The following is a 27,342-nucleotide window of genomic DNA, read 5'->3' as shown; positions in this document are numbered from 1 at the left end:
TACTGGCAGACCTAATATAATGTTGGACTGGACTAAAAGCATTATAGTATTCAGTTACAGTATTTAGTTTAAATTCCACAAGCTTCAGCATTCCTCAGGAGTCAATAAAGTATTTGGGGGTTGATAACTAAACAGTCTCTCTCTTGTTGCTTCATGTTGGCAGAATTGTAAGAGCATCTGACAAAATTGCCCAACAGTATTTATTCCAGATCTTTTAATTATGGTTTCAAATATCACCAAAGTCAATTTTACCTTTCATCCTTTTATTATTATCATAATTATAAAAGGTGACAAGCTGGCAGAATTGTTAGCACACTAGACAAAATGCTTTACTCTTTTCTCTTTTACTTGTTTCAGTCATTTGACTGCGGCCATGCTGGAGCACCGCCTTTAGTCGAGCAAATCGACCCCGGGACTTATTCTTTGTAAGCCCAGTACTTATTCTATCGGTCTCTTTTGCCGAACCGTTAAGTGACGGGGACGTAAGCACACCAGCATCGGTTGTCAAGCAATGCTAGGGGGGACAAAGACAGACACACAAACATATACACACACATACATATATATATACATCTATACGACAGGCTTCTTTCAGTTTCCGTCTACCAAATCCACTCACAAGGCTTTGGTCGGCCCGAGACTATAGTAGAAGACACTTGCCCAAAGTGTCACACAGTGGGACTGAACCCAGAACCATGTGGTTGGTTAGCAAGCTACTTACCACACAGCCACTCCTGCGCCATTTCATTCATCTTTACGTTCTCAGTTCAAATTCTGCTGAGGTTGACTTTGCCTTTCATCCTTTCGGGGTCGATAAAATAAGTATCAATGAAACTGGGATCATTGCAATCGACTAGTCTCCGCCCTCAAAATTTCAGGCCTTGCGCCTTTAGTAGAAAGGATTTCAGGCGGCAAGCTGGCAGAATCGTTAGCATGACAAGCAAAATGCTTAGCAGTATTTCACCTGTCTTCAGTCTGAGTTCAAATTGTGCTGAGGTCAACTTTGCCATTCATTCTTTCAGGGTTGATAAAATAAGTATCAGTCACGTACAGGAGTCAATGTAATTGACTAGCTCCCTCCCCTAACATTTCAAGCCGTGTACCTATAGTAGAAAGGATTATTATCATAATTATTGACCCCTAAAATTCATAAGGCCAGTTACTCAGAGATCACAACAATGAACAGAGCACCAATCCATTGCAGGGTTCGAGGCCAGTAATTTTGAGGGGAAGGAACAAGTTAATTACACAGACCCCATTATGTGACTGGTACTTTATTTTATCAACCCTGAAAAGAAGGCAAAGTTGGGCAAAGGTGGGATTTGAACTTAGAAACATACAGTTGGAAGTCAAGCCACTAAGTACTTTGTCCAATGTGCTAATGATTCTGCCAGCTAGACAACTTCTTTTATCCATGGGGTTGTTAAAATAAAATACCAGTCAAGCACTAGGGTTGATGGTATCAACTTAATCCTCAGCCCAAAATTTCAGGCCTTGTGCATCTGTTGAAAACATTGAAAAAAAGGGGATACAGAAATGGTTGAGCACAAGATTAAAAGTCTTTTTATGTTATCTAGCTTCTGTTACTATATGTTTATAAGTTCAAATACTTCTGAAGGACATTTTTGCAATTCATCTTTCAGGGTTTAATTAAACACACACCAGTAATTTATTAAGGCCAATTTAATCAATCATACCTACTCTCCTAAAAATATGAGTTTGTGTTTGAGTGGCCTCATGCCAAAATTAAAAATTATTCATTTGCACCTCCAACTATGGCAACCTACCAAATATCAGCATCTCTTTCACCATATGTCTGTCCATATGGACCTGAATCCTATTCCTTTACATTCAGCAATTGACATAATTTATTCAGATATATTTCCTATCTAAATAGTCCCTTAAACTCCTGTTACACACAAATTTATTTACACTTCATCCCATTCATCTTGCTTCCACAGAATTTCCATCATTACTACCCCCTACTGTACCCATTTATTAGTTACTGGATTTTAACTCTGGTCAGCCCTGCTTGACCCATCAACCATATGTCTGAGAAGTATCCAGCCTGTGGCTATTCCTTCTTTATATTTAGTGTCTCTTGAACTACTTTATTTAATATGTCCTTAGTTTTATTTTTCAAGTTGATAAGACTATAATACGAGGGGGCTGAGGGGGCCCCCCGCCTTATTGGCTAGGATTTAACTATTAGTACAGGCATCACTGGCATTGTCAAAATATAAGCCTGACATAGAAATAGTTTTATTGGTCTACGAGAGATTGTAAATATCATTAGAATAACTACACACTTAACTATACGCAAACATAATAACCTTTGTAAAAAAAAAAGGGAAAAATCATAAAATACAATTCCTCTAAACTTTTTCAGTCATATGGCACAGTAAATAGTAAACCAGTATTGTAAGCCCTGGTAACTATGGACTCTCTTACACCACATGACAGTTCCCCCACCACCACTGCCGCCCACAACACCATTGCTGATTATGTTATTTATCTAAATGGTTACCACTGCCACTACTGCCACAACCATCACAGACTGAGTCATTCAAATAACTATTTCAAGTGAACTAACCTATCTTTCCCTAACCTTGGGATGTATCCACAGCTCACTGTATCAATACACTAAATTTATGAAGTGTTGTTTCCCAGTCAGGCTGCTTGAAATAGCATTACAACTCTCCCACACTGTCTACAAACACACACACACACATATACACACAAGCACAGTATAAAGTTCCTACCAACCAAAACACAACCAATCCTTCCTGAAGCAGGTGGGGGTGGTGCTTTTTATGATGATGCCACTGTTGTTTTTGAAACAATTTTGAACTTTAAAAAATTTTTTATCATCAAGTGCTGAAGAACTCTCTTTCACATACAGACAGAATAGAGACAATAAAAAAAAATTGGTTAATATTTCAGTTATTTAGTCAAAGCTATTGTCCTTTAGTAAACGAAATAAAGCAATTTGGTTACTGTAAATAATAATTTACTGCATGTTTGAGCTAGTTATGAGTATTCTCCAAAGTATGTTAGAATGGGGTGGTTGTCACTGCCTAGCCCCAGGTCAGTCTTCATACAAACAGACAACCTATGATCATCTGCCTTTTTTTATATCAATGACTAAATTGTTCAATCTGTCCTGCCTGTTTTAAGCTGGTAAGGTATGAGAAAAATCTCCAATTTTCTCATACCATACCAGCTTAAAAAAACAGGAAGGACATGCTGAAATGACTTAGTCATTGATATAGAAAAAAAGGTGGATGAGCTTGGCGATCAGAGACATTCCAAGTAGAGCCACTACTTCTCTGAATTGAGAGACCACAGATATGATACTACAGACCTGTGATAAGAAAATCTCAGGAAAGAATTGCTGGACAGGCTTTACAGGTAAAAGATAAATGGCAGAAAACTGAGAGCAAAACTGCAAGGTAACATCCATGAGCTTGGTTGGTCTGTGTTAGGGATCCAGCCAGATCAATTGGAGGTAGGACCTAATGGAGGGCATGCTTGACAACTCTTCCTTAATGATCTTCTCAGGTGTAAGTGGGCACAGAAGATGTGATGAAAAGTGTGAGAAAATCAGAAATTTGACTGCTATTTCTAGTAAGCCAAACAACCAGTTTATTTTTATTTGCTAAATCTGGAAGTAAGATAATGTGCATGACCTTTATTGAATTCACAGACGTCAGTGATATAGATTTACATCATTAATGTTCCTCTTGAACCTTTTCAAGTTAACAGCAACAGGAAAGAGATGAGGAGGGGAGGGAATTCCAGAGGGCCAACTTTTCCAAGAAGGAAGGACTGGGCATAGCGATTAGTACAGGAAATGGAGGTGGGGTTGACATAATAACAAATGAATGGGACAGGACGACCCGAGTGGAGGTAGCATGAGCGCTATACAATGGCTTTTAAAATGAGGTGGAAGCTGCTGCTATAGAGTGGTCTTTGCTCCTAACCAAGGCGTAAAGGCCTGAAAATTACATCAGTAGGTTCAGTTAGACTTAACCCTGTCATGCTGTGTTCTTGCTATCGCAGGAATAGGTTAAATGTCATCTTTACCAAATTCCCACTAAGGGCAATGATGAACAACACACAGAAAAAGAAGATGCAGCTGGTTCTGTCCATTAGTTTGCCAGCCATCATTACTCTTGTTCTGTATTTCTTTTATTCTTTCTTTTACTCGTTTCAGTCATTTGACTGTGGCCATACTGGAGCACTGCCTTTAGTCGAGCAAATTGACCCCAGGACTTATTCTTTGTAAGCCTAGTACTTATTCTATCGGTCTCTTTTGCTGAACACAGACACAAACATATATACACACATACATATATAGATACATACACACATATGAAGAGCTTCTTTCAGTTTCCATCTACCAAATCCACTCACAAGGTTTTGGTCAGCCTGAGGCTATGCAATGAAACTGAATCCGCAACCATGTGGTTGGGAAGTAAGCTACTTACATACAGCCACTCCTGCACCTATATGCAACTATTTATTTTTTTGCTCAGGGACCAGGTGGAGGGCAAAAGTTAGACATAGGGACCCATGTTTGAGAGGGTTAATTGCAATTTATGCAATGTAAGAGGACTCAAAAGAGTATCTTGCTCTGAGGTGAGGTCTACTGTGAAATCTGTTCAAGCTGTCAACAATATGACCTCAAGAAACAGCCCCCAACAAAGGTGCCTCTACACTAGTCATGAGCAAATTGTGGATCTTGCACAGCCAGTGAGACTTTCTGAATCAACAGAAAATTACCATGAAATTTTTAGTGGTGTGCCCCATCCGATAATGATCCATGTCTCAAGTGGTCTGCTACCCATACCTGCTCTACACAGTCACTCACCTTGTTAGAAATCAGTCAAATCTTCCTCAAATCACATCCTAGAACCTCATGAAAAAAAACCAACACACAAGAGAAGATTGTCTGTCCTGTGTCTACAGAAAAATGTAATGTCCCATAGCTGTAATGACTAATAATAAATCAGCTCAGGCGGAACTAATCTAGAGCTAAAAATCACAAATTATCAGAGATTTTCAGCTGCCTTACAGTCAAACGTCCTTTGATTCTTTCCTCTCTCATCTCTTGTTGTAATAATTATATTAAGTTTGCTTCCCAGTCACTGCAAAGCTCCTTGGACATATATCTATGCATGTGTGAGTCTGTGTATGTTTGTGTCACTACCATGACATCATGTGTTAGTTGTAAACAAGTGTCACTGTCAAGCAGGCAGTGTTGTTTATTTCCAGTATTGAGTAAAAACGTGTGGCGATGAAGAAATACTACCTTGCTTGGAAATAAGTGAAGGTTGGTGACAGGAAGACCATCCAACCATAGAAAATCTGACTCAATAAACGCCATCCAACATATGCAAGCTTGGAAAAGCAGCGCCTGGCCCCCATGCCGGTGGCACGTAAAAAGCATCATCCGTCCAGCTCCGTTTGGCACCTGTGCGGGTGGCACGTAAAAAGCACCCACTACACTCACAGAGTGGTTGGCGTTAGGAAGGGCATCCAGCCGTAGAAACACTGCCAGATCAGACTGGGCCTGATGCAGCCTTCTGGCTTCACAAACCCCAGTTGAACCATCCAACCCATGCTAGCATGGAAAGCGGACGCTAAATGATGATGATGATAATGAGTCAAATCTCAACCGTAGTTATGCTTAGTGAGCTATTTGCCTATGCCACAGTCTTAACCAATTTCTACAACTGTGCTCAGGTAATCGGTGTCACAATGGTGTCCAAGATGGAAATCCAATATGGCCACCACTGAGTAAAGAATCAACACTATCAGTAAACTACCTGCTAATAACTGAGATTTACTCTTTTAACTTGTTTCAGTCATTTTACTGTGGCCATGCTGGAGCACCGCCTTTAGTCGAGCAAATCGACCCCGGGACTTATTCTTTGTAAGCCCAGTACTTATTCTAACAGTCTCTTTTGCCGAACCGCTAATTTACAATAAAACCTCCATATAGTAGCTTAACCTGTCAAAAATAACCAACCAAACCTACCTCAAAAATTAACCTTCTGTCTTATAAGAAAGGACAGTGGATTATGTAGTTCTTCATAAACTGTGTCATCATCATGGTTTATTTTTCTATGTTTGTATGGATAAGATGGAGGTAATTGAGGCAGTTTTCTATGGTCAGATGTTCTTCTTGTCACCAACTCTCACCTGTTTCCAAGCAAGGTAATATTTCCCAATGGCCAGACAGGTTTTTCATGGAAGACTGGAAGTGAACAACACCGCTTGTAAGATGGTGAAGCTCATTTACAACTAACACATGATGTCAAGACAAGAGTACACACTATCTCTCTCTCACTCACACACACACAAAAACAGGTTTCTTTAAGTTCTGTCTACTGAATCCACTCAGAAGGGTTTGGTCAGCAAAGAGCTATAATAGAAGACACTTGCCTGAGGTGCCATGTGGCAGGACCGAACCTAAGAACACACGAAAAAATAAAGGAGTGGGGTAGGGGTGGATTGATAATGGTTACAACACTTTTAATCATAGATCTATTAAATCGGGATGGATTTCTAGCTAAAAAAGAAAAAAGTAAAAAGAAAACAAACAGGTGTTCATTAGTAAACAGAACTCTTATACAGAGGTCCTTAGGTTGTCACGAGCCAACAGAATCATTAGGTCAAAGTTTTATCCTAGTTTCTATGATGTGTAAGCGACCAATAATACAAAACCTACCCCTGGATAGGACACCAGCCTGTTTTAGGTTTAACCTTCACTTATTACTGGAACTTATTTTTAACAATGTGAAAAGAAGTGTTTTGCTCAAAAATACAATGTGCTGCCCAGTCTGGGAATCAAAACCATGACTCAGAAATTGTGAATCTAACACTTTAACCACTAGGCCATGTGACTTCCCATAACCTCGAGGCTTTCACAGCTTTAATAACTGCATTTATGTCTTCTGGTTCTTAACCAAAATATTAATTTTCTACAATCCAAAAGATTCTATAAATAGCAGTATTTCTATAAACAAAGTCACATCTACTCAACAAAGGAGCTTGTTTTCCGAAAAGAGTAACTTGCAAGATCACCATTATTATATAACATCCATTTTCCATCTTGGAATGGGTTGGACTGTTTGACAGGAGCTGCAATCTAAAGGAATTCACCAGGCTTTAGTGTCTGTTTTGGTATGAATTTTATGGCTGGATACCCTTCCTAACACCAACCACCTTACAAGATATAGCAGCTAAATCTTTCTCAAATACCTGAGCATTTTAAGAAAGAAAGAAACACAAAAGATATACAAAAGATGGAATCGTCATGGATGGAACATCTCTGAATCATAGGTCTACCTGACCAGGGTTGACTTTGGACTAAGCAACAACAAACATTTTACTGAAATCCTTTCCACCTCCACTAAGTGTCAAGTTCAAAACTGACCACATGTGATAGAATCTAATCTGCCATTCTATAACATTCTGCTTTTGAGTAGGCACTATCTTCTTACTTGTTTCAGTCACTGGACTGCAGGTATGCTAGGGTACCATCTAAAAGGATTTAGTTGATGAAACTGACCCTACAATACTTTTTTTTTTTTTAAACTATATACTCAGTCTATTGATCTCTTTTGCCAAACTGCTAATTTACAGGGACATAAACAAACCCACACCAATTGTCAAGTAGTGGTGAGGGACAAGCACAAAGACATATACACACATATATGACAGGCTTCTTTTATGTTTTGTCTACCAAATCCATTCACAAGGTATTGGCTGGCCCAAGGCTATAGTAGAAGACACTTGCCCAAGGTGCCATGCAGTGGGTCTGAATTCAAGACTATGTGGTCAAGAAGCAAGTTTCTAAACCTCTGGTACAAAAACTCTTTAAGCCACTTAGCTATCCCTGTTCCAAGGCACATAGCTTAGTGGTTAAGGTGTTGGACTCACGACCATAGGACTGTGGGTTTGATTACTGGATTGGGAGATGCGTACCTGAGCAAAACACTTCACTTCACATTGCTCCAGTCCACTCAACTATAGAAATGAGTACCACTAGTGGAGGTGTGTCGCTAAGTGGTTAGGGTGATAGATTCACGAAAGTAGATTGTGGTTTCAATCCCTGGACTGGGCAATCCATTGTGTTCTTGAGCAAAACACTTCATTTTATGTTGCTCCAGTTCACTCAACTGTAGAAATGAGTTTAGCCTGGGGAGGGACGGGCTCTGCCAGGGTTCCCCACTCTAGATATGCTACATGGCTGCAGCACCCCAATAGACCCCATGGGGTTAAGGGACTTGTTAATTGTCAATTCCGTCAACAACAAACATGGAATTGTATGTATCATTCCTAAGAAAAGCAACCCCTCTGATGATGGAAATAATCAGAAATGCTCTCAAAGCTTAAATATTTGAAAGTTTGTGGTCAGAGTTTGATGTCAAAACTAGCATTAATAGTAGGGATATCTAGCAGTCAACAACATCAAAAAAATGTCCATAATCAAGATAAAGTTACATCCTGGATGCCACTGGATGATCAAGATACTAACATGAGGCTGGAGTGATTCAAGAGTAAAAACGAGAACAGTCAAATATATAGTATTTTATACAATCAGAATATGCATTACCTGTATGACAACTGTATAGACACCTAGTTTCAGTAGAACCTCCAATCAGTCAGCTGTGACCTTCCTCATTGTTGAAAATATGCAGGAAGCAAAATAAGTAACCACTGAATACTTGGAAGCGAATAAAAGAAGAGATAGTATGAGATTTCAGGTGTGCTGCCATTGTGTGGCACCTGAAGCAAGTGTCTTCTACTATAGCCCTAGGCTGACCAAAGTCCTGTGAGTGGATATGGTAGATAGAAACTGAAAAAAGCCCATCATGTGTGTGTGTGAGAAAGAGAGAGTGAGTGTGTGTGTGTGTGTATGTGTTTGTGTGTGCCTGAGTGAGTGAGTGTGTGTGTGTGTCCTTGTCTTAATATCACATGATAGCTGAGAGTGTCGGCGATACAAACATGGAGAAGTGAAAGTTAAAGTGATAATAAAATGATAAATATGTCACAAGCAATGGATATGTAGAATGAATGCTTGCAGTATGGTCTTTTACATTCCGAGCTCAAGTTTTGCCAAGGTCAGTGAACCAAAGTACTGGATCCTTGGAATAACAGAGTCAACTATTGCAAGTATTATGGCCATCTTTCTGAGGATAGCTTTATTCTTTTCCTCCATCCTTCTCATGAGCCTTGGAAAGATCATGGACAATTCTCTCCCTATCATGACAATGCAGTGGTTACAAAAAAAAAAAAAACGTACATAGGCGCAGTAGTAGCTGTGTGGTAAGTAGCTTGCTAACCAACCGCATGGTTCCGGGTTCAGTCCTACTGCGTGGCATCTTGGGCAAGTGTCTTCTGCTATAGCCCCGGGCCGACCAATGCCTTGTGAGTGGATTTGGTAGACGGAAACTGAAAGAAGCCTGTCATATATATGTATATATATATATGTGTGTGTGTGTGTGTGTGTTTGTGTGTCTGTGTTTGTCCCCTTAGCATTGCTTGACAACCGATGCTGGTGTGTTTATGTCCCCGTCACTTAGTGGTTCAGCAAAAGAGACTGATAGAATAAGTACTGGACTTACAAAAAATAAGTCCCGGGGTCGATTTGCTCGACTAAAGGCGGTGCTCCAGCATGGCCGCAGTCAAATGACTGAAACAAGTAAAAGAGTAAAGAGTACTAGGCTCAATTTGATATTCCTTCAAAGCATCAAAGTTGTGAATGAAATTTTAATAGAAGACTAAGACTACCAAAGTTGTTTGATTTCAAATAAACCAGCAGACATAATATCTGCACATTTACTTTGCAAATGTGTCCTTCCTCACCACCTTTTTAAAAACCACACCAGATGATTTAACGATTTGGCAGCTATTTCTAGCACATTGAGCGACCAGCCTGGTTGACATCAACATACCAGACAGAGTAAATAATGTGAAAACCAGAAATGTATGCTAGAAAGCACTGTGACAGTTTACTTGCTATTAATAGATAACATCTGATAAATGGGGTGGATGGGGTGGATGATGCTGCTGCTGTTAAAACAATGAGGATTTCTCTTTCGAAACATGTCAAAACTAGAGTGCTATTTAATGGCAGAATTTGGTGAACAGAATACAAAAGATCTTTCACACTATGAAGCTTCATAGGCAAATGAAATAGCAGTCAAACTGCATCAACGTTGTTTGGTCAAACAAGAATTTATAGGAGAATAGCGGTGGTGGTGGTGGTGGTGGTGGTGGCGGTGGTTTGAGTAAGATCTAATACAACATTGAAAGAATGTATAATGTTAGTGTCAGAAGAAATTCTAACATTCCAAACTGGGGCCTTCTACAGAGAGAGTGGAAGGTACCCCCACTTGAAGTATTAAAATTTTCTTGTGACACTAACATTATTATGATCCCCTTTATAACTTCACATAGACAACCAACCATAGCTAACTTCTACTATCGATCCAGATGGAGCTAATCAAGTTATTTTGATTCCAATTATTTCCAAGAATACAAAGATCAATTATTATGTTATGGCAAGAAAAGCAGCCATAAAGAATGTTGTCAAGTGAATGTAGACATAAATATTACTTGACAACTAAGCTGGCGTTTGCTCTCACTATAAACAGATGGGGGTACTGAACAAACATAGTTGTTACCAACTCAGGCAAGTAGTAGAACAAGTAGGGCTGATATTAGATTGAGGAAGAAAATTCTGTTGGGGAAATTAATTCAGTCTCCCTTCTCTCTTTCTCTCACTCACTTCAGAGGAGGAAGAGAAGAATACAAAAAACAAAAGAGACAAACTTAGTAGTCAGTAGCAGTAAATAAAGAAAAAAATAATAAAACTAGTGAACTGGTGTCTGAGGCAGTGAAGTTCCGGAGCTTAGCCTTCCTTTACAGGGTCACTAGCTCAGAGTTAGCTGGTGCAATAACCTATAAAATAAGATAACAGCTTCCTACATAGACTTACATTTTTGAGAGAGAGAGAAATAGTGAACAGAAAGGACATGAAATATAGTTCAAGTTTTTCTCCAAGGGCAGATAGCAATCAATACTAATTTCTTTTTTTTGAAACTAAATAGCAATCTTCTGTAAATTTCTAGGACACAGCGGAAGTAGTCTGAAAAATATTCTTTTTTTTTTTCTCCCCTCCCTTTTATTTTCATGTTTCCTATTCTTTGTTTTTCTTCTGCCTTCTTTATCCAACAGAGCACTAACACACAAAGCACTGTCACATGTAATTGCTGAATCAATTCATAACCACACCCATTAACGTAGCAGCCACTTCAACTGCTTCAACTATGAATTGTTCCACTGGCAAGAATAAAAACCCATATCAATTTACCAGTGACAACAGGTGTTACCATCACCACCAGTTCAAATATGTGTCTAGCAGCAACATGTACTTGTACCACTTGCTTTTCTTGGCTCTTGTTGCAGTACTCAACCAGTGAATTGCAGCTTCTGAGATGCAACTGTCAGCAATAAAATATCAGTAATAGTAGTATTTCAAAACTACAAGCAGCCAGAAGGCATGTAACAAAAAGGTCTTTCTGTCCAGGTGACTGCAACCACTAGGGTCTAGTTTGGATGGGCATCAAGATAACCAGAACGCATGTCTTAGGGATTGTTTGGAGAGGCACAGAAGTGTCATAAAAAAAAAAAGAAAAAATATATAACAGAGAAAGAAACTTATGAATGGGGGTGGGGAATTGGACGAAATGTCTCCATAAGGAAACTTAGGGTTTTATTTCTTTATTCATAAAATTTATATTAGAGAAGGCAGAAAAATTGTTGGTGGGTAATACAATGTAAGCCCTCCTCAGGTGCAATGAAAAAATGTAAAGAACTTTTGAAAAAATGTTCTCAAGTAAAACTGTTCCAATGTAAATTTGAAACAAGTGATGTTGTAAGAAGCTCATCGCAATAACTGAATCAAAGACTTAATATAGAAGTCGTTATTCAGTCACATGGTTTTGAACCTCAAACAGAACAACTTGGCAAGTATCGTTAATGTTTCCTGAGTTTAATCCATCCTAGATCAACTTCGCACTCTCTCCTTGCAAGGATTATTAAATCATCATCATCATCATCATCGTTTAGCATCTGCTTTCCATGCTAGCATGGGTTGGACGGTTCAACTGGGGTCTGGGAAGCCAGAAGGCTGCACTAGGCCCAGTCTGATCTGGCAATGTTTCTACGGCTGGATGCCCTTCCTAACGCCAACCACTCCATGAGTGTAGTGGGTGCTTTTTATGTGCCACCGGCACAGGTGCCAGACGGAGCTGGCAAACGGCCACGATCGGATGGTGCTTTTTATGTGCCACTGGCACGGAGACCAGATGAAGCTGGCAACGGCCACGAATGGATGGTGCTTTTTACGTGCCACCGGCAACAGCCACGTTCGGATGGTTCTCTTACGTGCCACCGGCACTGGTATCTCAGCTGCAATTTCCATTGATCGATTTCGATTCTGATTCTGACTTGCCTCAACAGGTCTTTACAAGTAGAGTTTTGTGTCCCAAGAAGGGAAAGGAGACCAAAATACTTTGATTGGTATAATCAACTAAAACCTCTACAAGATGGTGCCTCAGCACGGCTGCAGTCCATTGACGGCAACTAGAAAAAGAAAATAACAATTGCAGGTACCTGAATTTATAGTGATCTTATCTACCCAACATAAGCATTGCAGGTTCAGATCCCATCCCCTTCGCGGCACTATCTCTCTGATAATTCATCTACCTCAGAACATACCACTATTACCATCATTGTTTAACTGTAGGTGCACCACATGTGCATATATTTTACATGCTACACCACATTCATATTAGAATCTCTTAATAACTGCTCAACATACAAGAAATAACATTCAAACCAACCTCAAATCATTCCTTAACCCTTTCATTACCGTATTTATTTTGAGGTGTTCTGTGTTTCTTTCAATTAATTTTAACTATAACAAAGAATTTCGGAAAATAACTTGGTTATAATTCTGCTAGAGTTAGGAACATAAATTGTGTCAAAGGTTTGGTGGAAGATTTTAATTCAGAACTTATGAAAGCAAGATATTTGTTCTACAGAGCCAGAGGTGGTTTCAGCCAGGTTGGTATTGAAAGGGTTAATGTCTTTAAAAAGTAAAAGACACATGATGTAGTTCTAGTAATATCATAACTATAAAGTGAAGATGAACTGGAACACATTTGATAACCTTTCTGCTGATATGGAAAATTCTTCAGCTATAGGTCTGCTGGAATTGTTAATAAAGAACCAGTACCATTTTAGAAGGGTTTTGTTTATATTCCATACAAAAATCTATTACATCCTGAATAACAGACATATTCCCATTATATATCATGTGTATACACAGTTTTAAAAAATGTGTACAGTAATGATTCAATATACGAGTTAATTTGTTCCCAAAGATTGTCCATGAAGCAAAAACTCGTAAAGCAGAGCAATAATTTCCCGTAGCAGCAATGTTATAAATTGTAATTCATTCCCAGAAAGATATTTTACCTGTAAAATTTATAACACTCGTAAATAAATGGCAATAAAATAACATTAGGATGTAAAGAATATTTTATGTAAGAAAAATGAATATCAAGATCATTTATAATAAAAAAAAATTATTTTTATCATTTCCTGAATTACTTTCACTCACACTAGACTTGTACACACCACTTGTAGACACGATTGCCAATTCACAAGCACTTGTAGACAGACTTGCAGATTTCTTTTTTAGAAACATGTCTAGAGTTGTTTGCTTAGAAGAAGCTTTCTTTTGTTCTCTATAAATTTCTTGGTAATATGCAGAAGCATTAGTTATGGTAGTAGAAACTTTTGCACTTCATTCAAAATTTGGATCTTGTGCTTGGAAAATTAAAACTCATAAACCCAGGGTGTCATAAAGCAGGTCCTCGTAAAGTGAAGTGATTCTATATTTTCATATGTACAAAACAATCAGTGGCTGATTAAAGGCATCAAATAGTCCTTTATTCAGTCAAGGTTCAGTGTTTGTATGGACAAAAAGCAGTTTTAACTGTATATGGCTGTGTGGTTAAGAAGTCTGCCTCTCAACCATGTGGTTTTGGGTTCAGTTCCACTGAGTAGCACCTTGGGTAAGTTTCTGCTATAGCCCCAGGCCAACCAAAGCTTTGAGAGTTGATTTGGTATATGAAATTGAAAGAAGCCTCTGTGTGTGTGTATGAGACAGAGAGAGTGTGTGTGTGTGTTGGTGCCAACTCGCCTTGATATCATGTAATAGTTATAAATAATTGTCACTGTCATACAAGCAGTGTCATTCCTTCATTTCTAATGTTCTGCAAAAAAAAAAGCTTGGCTGTGAAGAAATATCTTGCTTGAAAATAGATGAGGGTTGATGACAGGAAGGGCACCTGGCTGTAGAAAATCTGTCTCAACAGACACTGTCCAACCCACACAACCATGGTAAAGTGGCCATTAAAAATGATCACACACACACACGTGTTTATATATGTATATATATATATATATATGCTCCAATTGTGGAGGGAACCTGTGAAAGGGATAGACGCAGGAAGACATGGGATGAAGAGGTGAGAAAAGATTTTTGGATGCTGGGCCTCACTGAGGAGATGACAAGGGACTGGGATTTGTGACGATTTGCTGTACTTGAGAAGACATGCCAAGCTAAGTAAAATCTCTGTCATACAGGCTTGTCCTTTACAGGTGCTGGTACCACATGAAATGTACACATCCCAGTGCTCCATAGATGCATCCATGCTAGTGGCATATAAAAAGTACTCAGCACATTCTGTAAAGTGGTTAGCATTAAGAAGGGCATCCAGCCTTAGAAACCATGCCACAACAGACAGTTGGAGTCCGGGCAGCTCCCCAGCTCCTGTCAAACTGCCAAACATCTGTCAGTATGGAAAACAGACATTAAATGAAGATTATATAATATATAAATAATTTATAAATATATGCATATATACATACATATATGTACATACCTACATCTATATGTATATATACATGCATATATGGGTACAGGACATCAAAAAAACGTTGAACACAATGAAAAACGAAAACATAAAAACAAAAACCTGGAAACAAACTTTTTTTCAAACAATGAAAAAACAGAGTACAAGACATACAACACAAGGAATATTCCCCTTCTTCAGTTGTCCCTGTTTCGTCTACTCTGTGTTACATGCACACACACACACACAATGTAGAGAGTTTGGAAGAAAAAGGATCCAAGCAATATTAGTCTGAATTTATACATTGAACAGAGTATTATCATCACCTTCATTGCTATCAATATTTCAAACAAGAGGGTTAGTACAGATGACGTAGTTACATGGCATGCCTTATGGTGTTGTAATATTTGGTCCAAAATGACTGAACTGACTTTCCAACCCCTCACTGATACAATGGGATCAATTCAGTCACTTGCACATGCTCCTCAACAGAACAGGCCTTGAATCTAGTTCAACCATCTTTAACCTATGGGCCCCATTGATTCCTATAGATGGACCTTCCTAGTTATTCAATGTTTAAAACATTCTATCATATTTTTATCATTAAATTATTTATAATTTATAATTTTATAATTAAATATTATTTCGAATTGTATAAAAAAAATTAAAATATTTTATGTATTGGAGAAGTATAACCAATTTACTGCAGATAAATTTTAACAAAATCTTATACGGGCCCTCAAGGACCAAATGGGCCCAGGTTGAGAACCACTGATCCAGTTAAATAAATTGCAGCATACATAATGAAGGAATAAGGCTCAGGTGCAACAGATCATAAGCTCCTGGGTTTCATTCATGGATCAGACAGCACATTGTGTTTATCAGCAGATATACATTTCACACAGAACCAGTCCACTCAGCTGAAAAGCCTTGTGTTGCTGGAGCCCTCTCCAACCAATGCCCACCTGTCATATCCCCTATTTTCTGCTGGGTCAAAAGATTGAGAAAGCTAAGAAACTGTTCACCAGTACACTGACACTTAAAACCATTAGCAATAGCACAGTACACACGACCAAGTGACATGCACTCTGCTAGTGATGGTTACAATTTTTTTTTGTTTTTTTGCTTTTACGCAGTTATGTTGAAGCAGGTTAACTGCAATATACTTTGGATTCCCACACTTGCGAAAAGAAAGAGAGAATAACTTCACTAATGCATTCAAGACAGGTACATAAACAACACAACTTGTTCTTACACTCAAACATCTGGAGCAACACACCTTATAATACAGTCAATACAAAGCAACAGAGGTTGTTACTCTCCGGGTTAGTGCTAATTGAGCTAGCATACGATAGAAATCATTCCATCCATGACCATCCCATCTTTTTATTCAAACAGTTTATCTAGGGTTACATTACACCTTCCATTTTCTTAAAAATTGGCAGGATGTGAGTCAAGAGGAACTCCGGTGCTGCCAGTCCCAATCCTGGTTGAGACGGGAGGAGGGCAGTAGGTATAGAGTTAGCAGCTCTGCACAAACAATTTTCTACATCGCTAAAGAAATACCAGCAAGAGAACATATGAGGTCTCTTGTTGGTGCCCCATGCTCCACACGGGGTCAAAGGAATTAAAGAAGCATCAAAAGAGACTTGGCTGGTATTTCTAACAAGCTGAGTAACCAAATAAGAGTCTCGCTTGTTGATTTCAGAAAGGTGAAGTATTTTACAGTAGTTGAATTCAGTTCATGCTTGCATGGGTTTCTGCCTTTCATCAGCCTCCCAGGACTGATGTTTGGAATAAACATAAATAAAATGGAGTTGATTAAATTGTCTATGCCCCCACCTCTATAAACTTGGCCTTGTGCCAAGAATTAAGTCATCATCATCATCTAGAGGCAAGTCATCACCATCATCATTAACAATCAACATCATTACCATTATTATTGTTGGCAGGTATTAAGATCTCCTGGTGCTAAATTCCGAGTGAAGAAATTGCAAAACTTGTTTCAACTTCTGACTGAAAACCTGCTTGATTCTACTCATGTCATTAATGCCCTTGGCATGAGAAGAAGGAGCGTAAACATAAAATCCCTAAGCACTGCACTCTGTGTCCTTGGCAAATTCCAAGCAAAGGAACTTTTTTTTATAAAAAAAAAAGGTATCGAAGTAGAAAATGAAGGTAGACAAGTCCTACCTTAGGTGGAAGGAGAGAGAGAGAGAGAGAGAGAGAGAGAAAGAGCCAAAGTGAGAAAATGGTTTCAACCACTCCTACAACAATTCCACTTGAAAATTGGAGGGAGGGCGTCTTTGCGGTGTTGTTCTCAGCACATTTCCCTTCCTAAGACTTTTATAAAACACACACACATGCATACACATGCTCTTTATATATATATATATATATATATATATATATACACACACACACACACACACATACATATGCTCTTTATATATATATATACACACATACATACGCTCTTATATATATACACACACACACATATACACTCATAAGCATATATATGCTCATACATCTCTCTCTGTCTCTCATATATATATATATATATATATATATATATATATATATATATATATATTATAACCCATGCTAGCGCGGAAAACAGACGTTAAACGATGATGATGATATGCATATATGCATTCATACATGTATATCTATACATATATATATATATACATACTCAAAAGCATATATATGCTCATATATATCCATCTATCTATTGATATATATATGTATATATACACAAAAACACATACTGCACATATACATATTCATATGTAAACATATACACATATGCATATACCTGCACATATAAATATGCATCTATACACAAACACACACACACACACACACACACAGGAGAAACAAACTCATAGAAAGGCAATGGTTGTTGAGCTCCAGATCAAATCCCATCAAACAAACCTATGATCCCATGACCATCCTGTCTTTCTGGTCATGCATCATCTAATATGTCATTCCCTGGCATATTACTTGAGGCAAATTTGTCTACTGTTTCTAGTAGGTCAAGGGAGCATGTAGAAGTCCCCTCTAAACTACCCTAAATTATTTAGTAACCTTCTACAGGTGTAGATAAAGCTGTGTGACAAGAAGTTTGTTTCCAAACCATATGGTTTCAGGTTCAGTCCCTCTGTATGGCAGGCACTTTTGGTAAGTGTCTTCTACTATAGCCCTAGGCTGACTAAAGACTTGTGAGTGGATTTGGCAAGAAGAAACTGAAAGAAGCCCTTCAAATGTGTGTGTGCATATGTTACAATCTCCTTTGACATTGTCTAATAGTTGCATGGTGATGACACTTATCATGTAAGCCATGTCCTTCATTCACAATATTCCATGCAAACATGTATTGAAAACAGGTGAGAATTGGTGACAAAAAGGGCATCAAGCCATAGAAAATATGCCTCAACAAATTCCATCTGATCCATGCAAGCATGAAAAAAGTGGATGCTAAGACAATGGTGATCCTTATACATTCAGAGTTCAAATCTTGCTATAGCCAACACAATACAAGACACGTGTAAAGGCCAATTCCATCAAGACTACATATAAATCTTACAAATTTCTGGTTTTGTGCCAACATAAATTGTTGTTACAGCTCTTTGCCCTACCCTTTTCAATTAAAAACTCCATTATCTTTTCTACAATTAATGAATAATATTAATCTGTCACTTGAAACACTATACACCCATTTTATAACCCATTCTCTCCTCTCTCTCACTCCCCGCTTTCACCAGCTACCAGTGCCAGTCTTCTAGATAATTCTTACAATCAGCTCTTGTCTTGTCTATCTTTCAACAGAGCTTTTCCAAAAAGGGAGTAAACAAACAAGTCTTTCTGCTGTTGTTTACTCTACCTACAAAACCTCCCTGAAGCTGCATCCTATCATCCTTAAAAATAACAATAAGTGAAGGTGACTTTAGATAATGTTAGATATACTTTGTCCAGACACAAGATGGAGGTAGGTCACAGACTGGAATAGCTTTGGTCTGAGACTGGACTGAACAACAAAATTTGAACCACCAAGTTGTATGAACAATTACTTACACCAGCACTGGACTAAGATCTATAAGTCAAGTTAGATAAATATAACAGAAACATCAATACATATTAGGACAAGTCAAGTTAGATAAATATAACAGAAACACCAATACATATTAGGACAAGTCAAGTTAGATAAATATAACAAAAACAGCAATATATATTAGGACAAACAGTTTCAAGTGACCAGTCCTACAGAACCTGCAGTTGGTCAGTTGACATGCTAGAAATAGCAGCTAAATTTCTTTAAAATCATACTTTATCATCTTTAAAAAAAAACAAGAACAAATTGGATAGACAGGAAGGTCACAGCTAAGACACTTGTAATCATGGCTGTTCAGTTAGAATTGCATTCACAATTAAAAGGTTTATTTCAACAGATTATAGTAATATATGTTTCTGGTGAGCTATCTGCACATTCAATCCCTTGCTTTACTCATTGCCAACTCTTACAGGCAGTACCATTCTGTGCTATTTGTAAAGCACCCAGTACACATTGTTAAATGGTTGGCATTAAGGAAGGGTATTTGAGCATAGAAATCCTGCCAAAACAGACACTGGAGCTTGGCACAGTGCTTTGTCTTTCTTGCCAGCTCCTACCAAACCATCCAACCCATGTCAGCATGGAAAACAGATATCAAATGATGATGGTGATCTTTCATTTTAAGGAACAGTCAGGCGCAGGAGTGGCTGTGTGGTAAGTAGCTTGCTAACCAACCACATGTTCCGGGTTCAGTCCCACTGCGTGGCATCTTGGGCAAGTGTCTTCTGCTATAGCCCCGGGCCGACCAATGCCTTGTGAGTGGATTTCATAGACGGAAACTGAAAGAAGCCTGTCGTATATATGTATATATAGATGTATGTGTGTTTGTTTGTGTGTCTGTGTTTGTCCCCCTAGCATTGCTTGACAACCGATGCTGGTGTGTTTACGTCCCCGTCACTTAGCGGTTCGGCAAAAGAGACCGATAGAATAAGTACTGGGCTTACAAAAAGAATAAGTCCTGGGGTCGAGTTGCTCAATCAAAGGCGGTGCTCCAGCATGGCCGCAGTCAAATGACTGAAACAAGTTAAAGAGTAAAAGAGTATCAATGAGCATAGGTTTACTTGATCAGGATTGATCAAGGAGCTAAAACAGCAATTCCAATAACCTGGTTCACTATAATTCAAAATAATAATTCAGAAAATGCATGCAATAGGGGCAGGCATGGCTGTGTGGTTAAGAAGCTTGTTTTGCAACCATGTGGTTTCAAGTTCAGTCCCATTGTGCAGCACAGTGGGCAAGTGTCTGCTATAGCTCCTGGACGACCAATGTCTCATGAATGAATTTGATAGGTGGGAACTCTGAAAGCCAATCAGATACACACACATACACACACGGAAGGGAGTCTTTCCCACCCATCCACCTTTTCACAACCAATGTTGGTCTTTACATCCACCATAACTTAGCAGTTTGGCAAAAAGAAACTGATAAAGTATCAAGTATTAAAAATAAGTACCAGGGGGCAATTTGTATGACTAAATCTTTCAAGGTGATTACCCAGCAGAGCCACAGTCCAATGACTGAAACAAGGAGATAATGGGATTGCTTGGAGATGTCTACAGACATCTCTTTTACCCGTTTCAGTGTCACTGGAAAACAGCCCTTAGGTTTAATCAAACAAATCGACTCCAGTACTTTTTTTTTAAGTTGGGTAGTTATCCTATCAGTATCTTTCACTAAACTTCTAAGTTAAAGGGACATAAACCAACACCAGTTGCAGATGGGAGAGAAACTAAGTCACATATACACACACACTCACACACAGAGTGGACTTCCACATTGTTTTTGTTGACCAAATTCACTCATAAAGCATTTAGTCAGCTTAGGGCTATAGTATAAGACACTTGCCCAAGGTGCTGCACAGCGGGACTGAACCTGAAACCACAGGGTTACAAAGCCAGCTTCTTAACCACACAGCCACACCTGCACATTTTTATTGTTTGTTTTTATATATATTTTATTCAGACATGACAGGTCAGTAGTCATGACCTTTATATGACCTTCAAGGCTGGTGGAGAAAGAGGAAGAAATAATGGGCTCATAGGTTAACCTCAAACCACAGGCTCACAAAAAGCTCTCAAGGGTCAAAAGGTGGGTTTTAACTAACCTACAGAAGAAGTCTACCAGCCAAAAACAGGAACAGTTCTTTCAATACCCCCCCCCCACGCACACAAAGTTTCTGCCGCTCCAATTTCACTCACATGGCTCATGTTTTATGGTAGACACTTACTTGTCCAACATGTTATCCATCATCAGCACCCTTTAACACCTGTTTTCCATGCTGGCATGAGTTGGACGGTTTGACTAGAGCTGGCAAGCTGCACCAGGTTCTATTCGGTTAAATTTGGCTTGATTTCTATGGCTGGACAGCTTTCCAAAAGCCAGCCACCTTACACAGTGTGTACTGGGTGCTCTTAATGTCTACTGTCATGAGCCCTTTTATGTGGCACCAGCATGAGTGCTTTCAACGTGGAACCAGCACAAAACCATTGCAGGCTGATCCTCTTCACCAGGGGATGTGGTTTTAACACTTCTGCGCAGGTGGATGGGCCTTCTTGAGTATCTCAGTTCTTTGTCATCTTGACCAAATAGTTCAGCAGTTGTCCTTCAGTACTTCAACACTGAATCTGGTAAATTTCTTAGCCACATGGTCATGAACTGGTTTCAGCCAAATTTCCCCCTTTTAAAAGTTAATTACTAGTTAAAGTTTAAATTAAACATTAACCTTGTTTACTCTAACTTCCCCTAAACTTGAGTGTAGCCAGCAAAATGATGAATAATGTCATACAGTAATTAAATAAAACAATAAACCAGCTTTTTACTAACTGCTATGATGGGATAAAATTGATTTTGTTATATTAATCAAACTAGATTTTCTAACAAGATTTTGAATAAATTAATTTGAAATTGTATTTTCTTTTTGTGCATGAGTAATTAATTTTCATCATGCGTCAAGCTGGTGTTAAACCCCAGGCCAATACAGACCAAACAAAACTATGAATAAAAGTATTGCAGCCATGACCACCACTGCCATCTGGTATTTCAGGAGGGTACCTAGAACTACAGTATCTAATGTGTCCCTCCTTCCAATGAGAAGAATGAGATTTTATTAAAAAATTTGTGGTGGGTGCACATCCGCAAACTCTTGCAGGTCCCCACTGACCTACACTCCAAGTCCCACGGTCCTCACTCACTTCCACTCACCCAAAACCTTTGAGGGGGGGGGGGCACCTGTACACTTGGTTACCACTATCTCTTCATTCACATGGCTTATGTCTTATGGCAGACACTTACTTGTCCAATATGTTACCCAGCAACATTCATCATCATCAGCTTCCTTTATTGCCTACTGATCACTCACACTCTCTCGTCTAAATTAGTGTAGCCCTGTAGCTTGTCTACATCAAGAAGCTGCTCTGCCTCTCTTCACTCATACTTTATCCCTCATCTCCTCACATAAAGCCCACCAACTTTAGTGTTCATAGTCCTGCAAGCTACATGGTGACCTCACTCATGCTGGTAGCACAAAAAAAAAATTTTTAATAAAGCATCTAGTACATACTGTAAAATGGCTGGCATTCAGGAGGGCATCCAGCTATAGAAACCATGCCAAAGCAGACACTGGAGCATGATGCAGCCCTTGGACCCATTGGATCTTGTCAAACCAACCAACCCATGCCAGTATGGAGCATGGACACTGAATGATGACAATGACAGAGACTATCTCATTTATTCATTGAGTGCAACAATAACTAGATACAATATGGATAGGGTCAGTGCCAAAGGGACCCCACAAGTCTAGAAGCCCTGCTATCAATAAATAAAATCTATAGGGCCCAGGGATTTATAAAGCTAAGATGGCCCTGGGCAGGGAGGGAGAATTAAACTTAGATTCTATTAAATCACAGAATTTGCAACCTGGCTAAGTTACAAAACCTATGTAGTAGGATGTTGCTTACATAAAAAAAGACAAATGAAAGTCAATATTTTGACCACTGACACCCTACATCTAGCATTTGAGCAGATGAGGGAGCTTCTATATAAGTAATTCTCAATCGGGGTCCATATGAGAATTTGTTAAAATTTATGTGCAATAAATTGGTTATACTTCTCCAATACACAAAATATTTTAATTTTTTTAATACAATTCCTAATAATAGTTAATTAAAAAATAGGATTTTTTAAACCTCAAATGGCTATGAATCACTGCTTTCTATAGTCATTCAACTTAATAGAAACAACAATAAAATCTCCTTCAAACCACATCCGACCATCTTAAAGGGGACATCAGATATGGTCTGAGGCATAATATGAATTTACCAAACCTGAAAAAAAAAAAAAAAAAGAAAAGAAAAGGGGGTGGTCATAGTGTTTGAAAATCCTTTGATTAGGGGTCTGCTCAATCGAGGCTGATGTTAGGGAGAAATAACAACGATTAGCTACCACTTCTATACTTTCCCAAAAACCATTTTGCTGCTAAAGTCTTATTCCACCCTCACCCCATCCAAATTCCAACTATAATTACTTCTTCTGCCAATAACATTCATTTATTCCTCCCCTAAATACATTTACATGCAGCTCTTCCCCCCCCCCCCTTACTTTCCCATTCATTCCCCACCTCTCTTCATGCTCAGGTTCTCCCTCTCCACCTTAAACACACACACATACATGCTGTAACCACCACACTCAGGACTCTTACCACCACACACAAACTAGTCCAGCCACTCCCCCACCCCCTGACATGTGCATGCAGAGGTTCAGTGCACTCCACACACAAACACACCCATCTCCAGATGTAAAATATATTAAAGCAGTAACTCTACTAATAATATAAGGATAGAAACAATTGCTGTACTCTCCATACTTTATTCATAAATATGGCAGCAGAGGGCAGTCATTTGCCCTCCACACTAGAAAAAGATAGAGAGAGCAGTTGCTCTATTCTTTAGGAGTTGTAGGTTACAAGTTCACATCTTACTGCAGGGCATTTGTGGAAGATAAACTCGGGAAAGTTATAAACCATAGACCCACATCCTATCAGAGAGGATGTTTATCTTATCAGCTTAGGACAACAGCAATAATTAATCACCAACCACATCAGCATGCATGTTTGGCACAGTATTGTAGGAGTCCTTATGTGGTTGCTAGTGTCCTTAGAAATAGCAGCCAAATTTCATTTAAATTTCACCCTGCCATCTTGAAAATAGAGAGATGTATAAGATAGAATAGTCCAAGATATAAAACACTTAAGAAAAGCTTAGAAAAGTCTGCAGAGTAGAGGGTTAATCTGGCAGGTAAACAACATATCTTTTTGTAGTCCCAAAATTTTCTTGGAACCACAGTCCCCAAAAAACGTAGTGGGCCCAAAATTTTTTTGCACCATGGACCAGGAGATCATATGCATAACAAAACACTAAGTGCATATTATACAATTTAATCATTACACATTTGATAAATATAGAGAGGTAATATTTATGCCCACTTAAACATGGATGTTCGGTTGGAATAAACTATATGACAGCAGATACTTTTGGTGTAAAATACACACTCACTTATATTGCTAGTGGGGAGATAAACCCCCACCAAGACCCGTTGCTAATATATATATTTTTTAATAAATATATAATGCAATAAACACCCTGGAGACTTCGATAGTCAATAGAATACAATCATCACCATTTAACGTCTGTTTTTCATACTAGAATGAGCTGGATGGTTTGACAGAAGCAGGTAAGGCCAGGGGCTGCACAAGGTTCCATTATCTGTTTTGGCATTGTTTCTATAGCTGGATGCCCAGTACCAAATGATCTGCAGCCGAGTGGTTGGGGACCCCTGGTCTAAAGAATTTATAAATAGGTAGCATTTCTATCTAACCTTGAATGTTCTAAGTCAACATATGTAGCACGCTTCGAAAGGCGGAAATGAAGCATGTTATTTAAACTATTTACTGATAGAATGTGCCATACCGAGTGGTTGGGGACCCCTGGTCTAAAGAATTTATAAATAGGTAGCATTTCTATCTAACCTTGAATGTTCTAAGTCAACATATGTAGCACGCTTCGAAAGGCGGAAATGAAGCATGTTATTTAAACTATTTACTGATAGAATGTGCCATACCAAGCAGGAAATAGCATACCACTCTTCTGTAGAATACTTGTCAGTAATGACCTTCATGTAACTGTATAAGCAATTAAGTTTCAGAAACAAGCTTAAACAATTAAAAAAAAAAAAAAAATTAGACTGAATTTGCAGAAGCAACAACACATCCAAGCAATGTTGGGGAAAAAAAATAGATGTAAAATATGAAAAAAAAAGGAAAAAGTAAAAAAAAGACAATCCTTCTCATGCAGCGTTGGATGGTATCATTAACAAGAAATGGATCAGATATATTTCAATCAGAGCATAACACACATATATACACTTTTACAAACATGTGTACAGACACACACACACACATGCATGTACAGGCATACACCACACAAGCACACAAATACACACAAATATAAGACTACTCTTGCATGGAGTAGCAATTAAGCTAGACTGAATTTCCACATAAAGGCTGGTGGCACGACTGTATGTAGGTTAAGAAGCTTGTTTCCCAATCATGTGATTTCAGGTTCAGACCCAGTGTGCAGCACCAGGGGCAATGTCTTTCACCACAGCCCTGGGTCAACCAAAGCCGCGTGTGTGTGTGTGTACACATTATTTTTTTTTTTTATTTGTTTCAGCCATTTGACTGTGACCAAGTTGGAGCACTGCCCTAAAGGGTTTTAGTCAAGAACAAATCAACCCCAGGACTTATTTTTTAAGCCTAGGACTCACTTCATGGATGATTTTTGCCGAAGTGCTAAGTTACATGGTATAAACACACCAATATATATTCTATATTTAAGAGATGAGGAATTATGTACATTATTTACATTCGACGGATATTTGTCCTCATCTTGTTTGTTGTTAACACAACGTTTCAGCTGATATACCCTCCAGCCTTCTTCAGGTGTCTTGGGGAAATTTCGAACCTGGGTTCTCATTCCTAAGGTATTTTTCGATGTTATTATTATCATTATTATTATTATTATTATTATTATTAGTGTTCAGGTCACTGCTTGGAATCGAACTCGGAATCTTGGGGTTAGTAGCCCATGCTCTTAACCACTACGCCATATGCCCATAGGCATATCAGCCGAAACGTTGGGCTAACAACAAAGAAGATGAGGACAAATATCCATCTAATGTAAATAACGTAAATAATGTATACCAATACTAGTTGCCAAGTGGTAATTGGGGGACAAACAGACACACACACACATATACAAATACACATACAACAATCTTTCAGTTTCCATCTACCAAATCCACTCACAAGACTTTGGTCAGCCCAAGGATATAGTAGAAGATACTTACCCAGGGTGCCACGCAGAGGGACTGAACTCAGAACCATGTGGTTGAGTATATATATATATTTCATTTTGTATTTGGTTTCCAAGATTCTTGATGTGAAATCATGTGTTGAAATTATGATTTTGTTGTATCTCACAATAATAAACATGCATACTGGTTTTTATTTCTTTTCTTCGTTATTCATCAATTAGTTTATTATCAATCAGCTACTTAACCAACTAACTAAATCGATTGATTAATCACCTGGTTAATCAATCAGTCAGTTGTGTTTACTGAGTCCTTTCATCGCTATTCGCAACCACTTCAATGATATTCTTTCTACTCCAGGTCTGTTTGAAATGGCTAATCAATTAACGGATAATAACGAAGTGAAATTGAACCAGTATGTGTCACCGTTATTGGCATATTGACCTTCCCAAGACAGCAATATGTATATATATATATATTTATGTGTACCCTTGTCTTGACATCATATGATGGTTGTAAATGAACCTCACCCGTTTACAAGCAAGTTTGTTTGTTTCCAGTCTTCCGTGAAAGATGTCAGGCCAAAGAGAAATATAACTTTGCTTGAAAACAAGTGAAAGTTGCTAATAGAAGAACATCCTGTCATAGAAAATATCCTTCAACAAATTTTGTCTAACCCATGCCAACAGGAAAAAGAGGACGATAAAACAATGATAATGAAAAAGCCAATACGCTTGTAATCTTGTTTATACAAGGCGATGGAGTGGCTGTGTGGTAAGTAGCTTGTTTACCAACCACATGGTTCCGGGTTCAGTCCCACTGTGTGGCACCTTGGGCAAGTGTCTTCTACTATAG

At 38.5% G+C, this 27,342-nt stretch overlaps 1 protein-coding gene across 2 annotated transcripts in view; it reads right to left on the bottom strand.

The window, feature by feature from the left end:
* Positions 1–27,342, bottom strand: part of LOC115215002 — a 156,888-nt gene that overhangs the window by 119,933 nt on the left and 9,613 nt on the right. Inside the window, exon 1 of one of the 2 annotated variants that reach the window (XM_036505637.1) lies at positions 722–747. The exons of the other annotated variant lie outside the window; for it this stretch is intronic. The gene's annotated coding sequence lies outside the window, so the exon portion shown is untranslated. Of the gene's footprint in view, positions 1–721; positions 748–27,342 lie in introns of those variants that run through there. 2 annotated transcript variants of the gene reach the window in all.

This window comes from Octopus sinensis, linkage group LG8 (assembly GCF_006345805.1).
Source record: "Octopus sinensis linkage group LG8, ASM634580v1, whole genome shotgun sequence".
In the NCBI taxonomy this organism is placed as follows: Eukaryota; Metazoa; Mollusca; class Cephalopoda; order Octopoda; family Octopodidae; genus Octopus; species Octopus sinensis.
The sequence above is the reverse complement of the archived record's forward strand: the minus strand, read 5'-3'. Positions and strand labels throughout refer to the sequence as shown.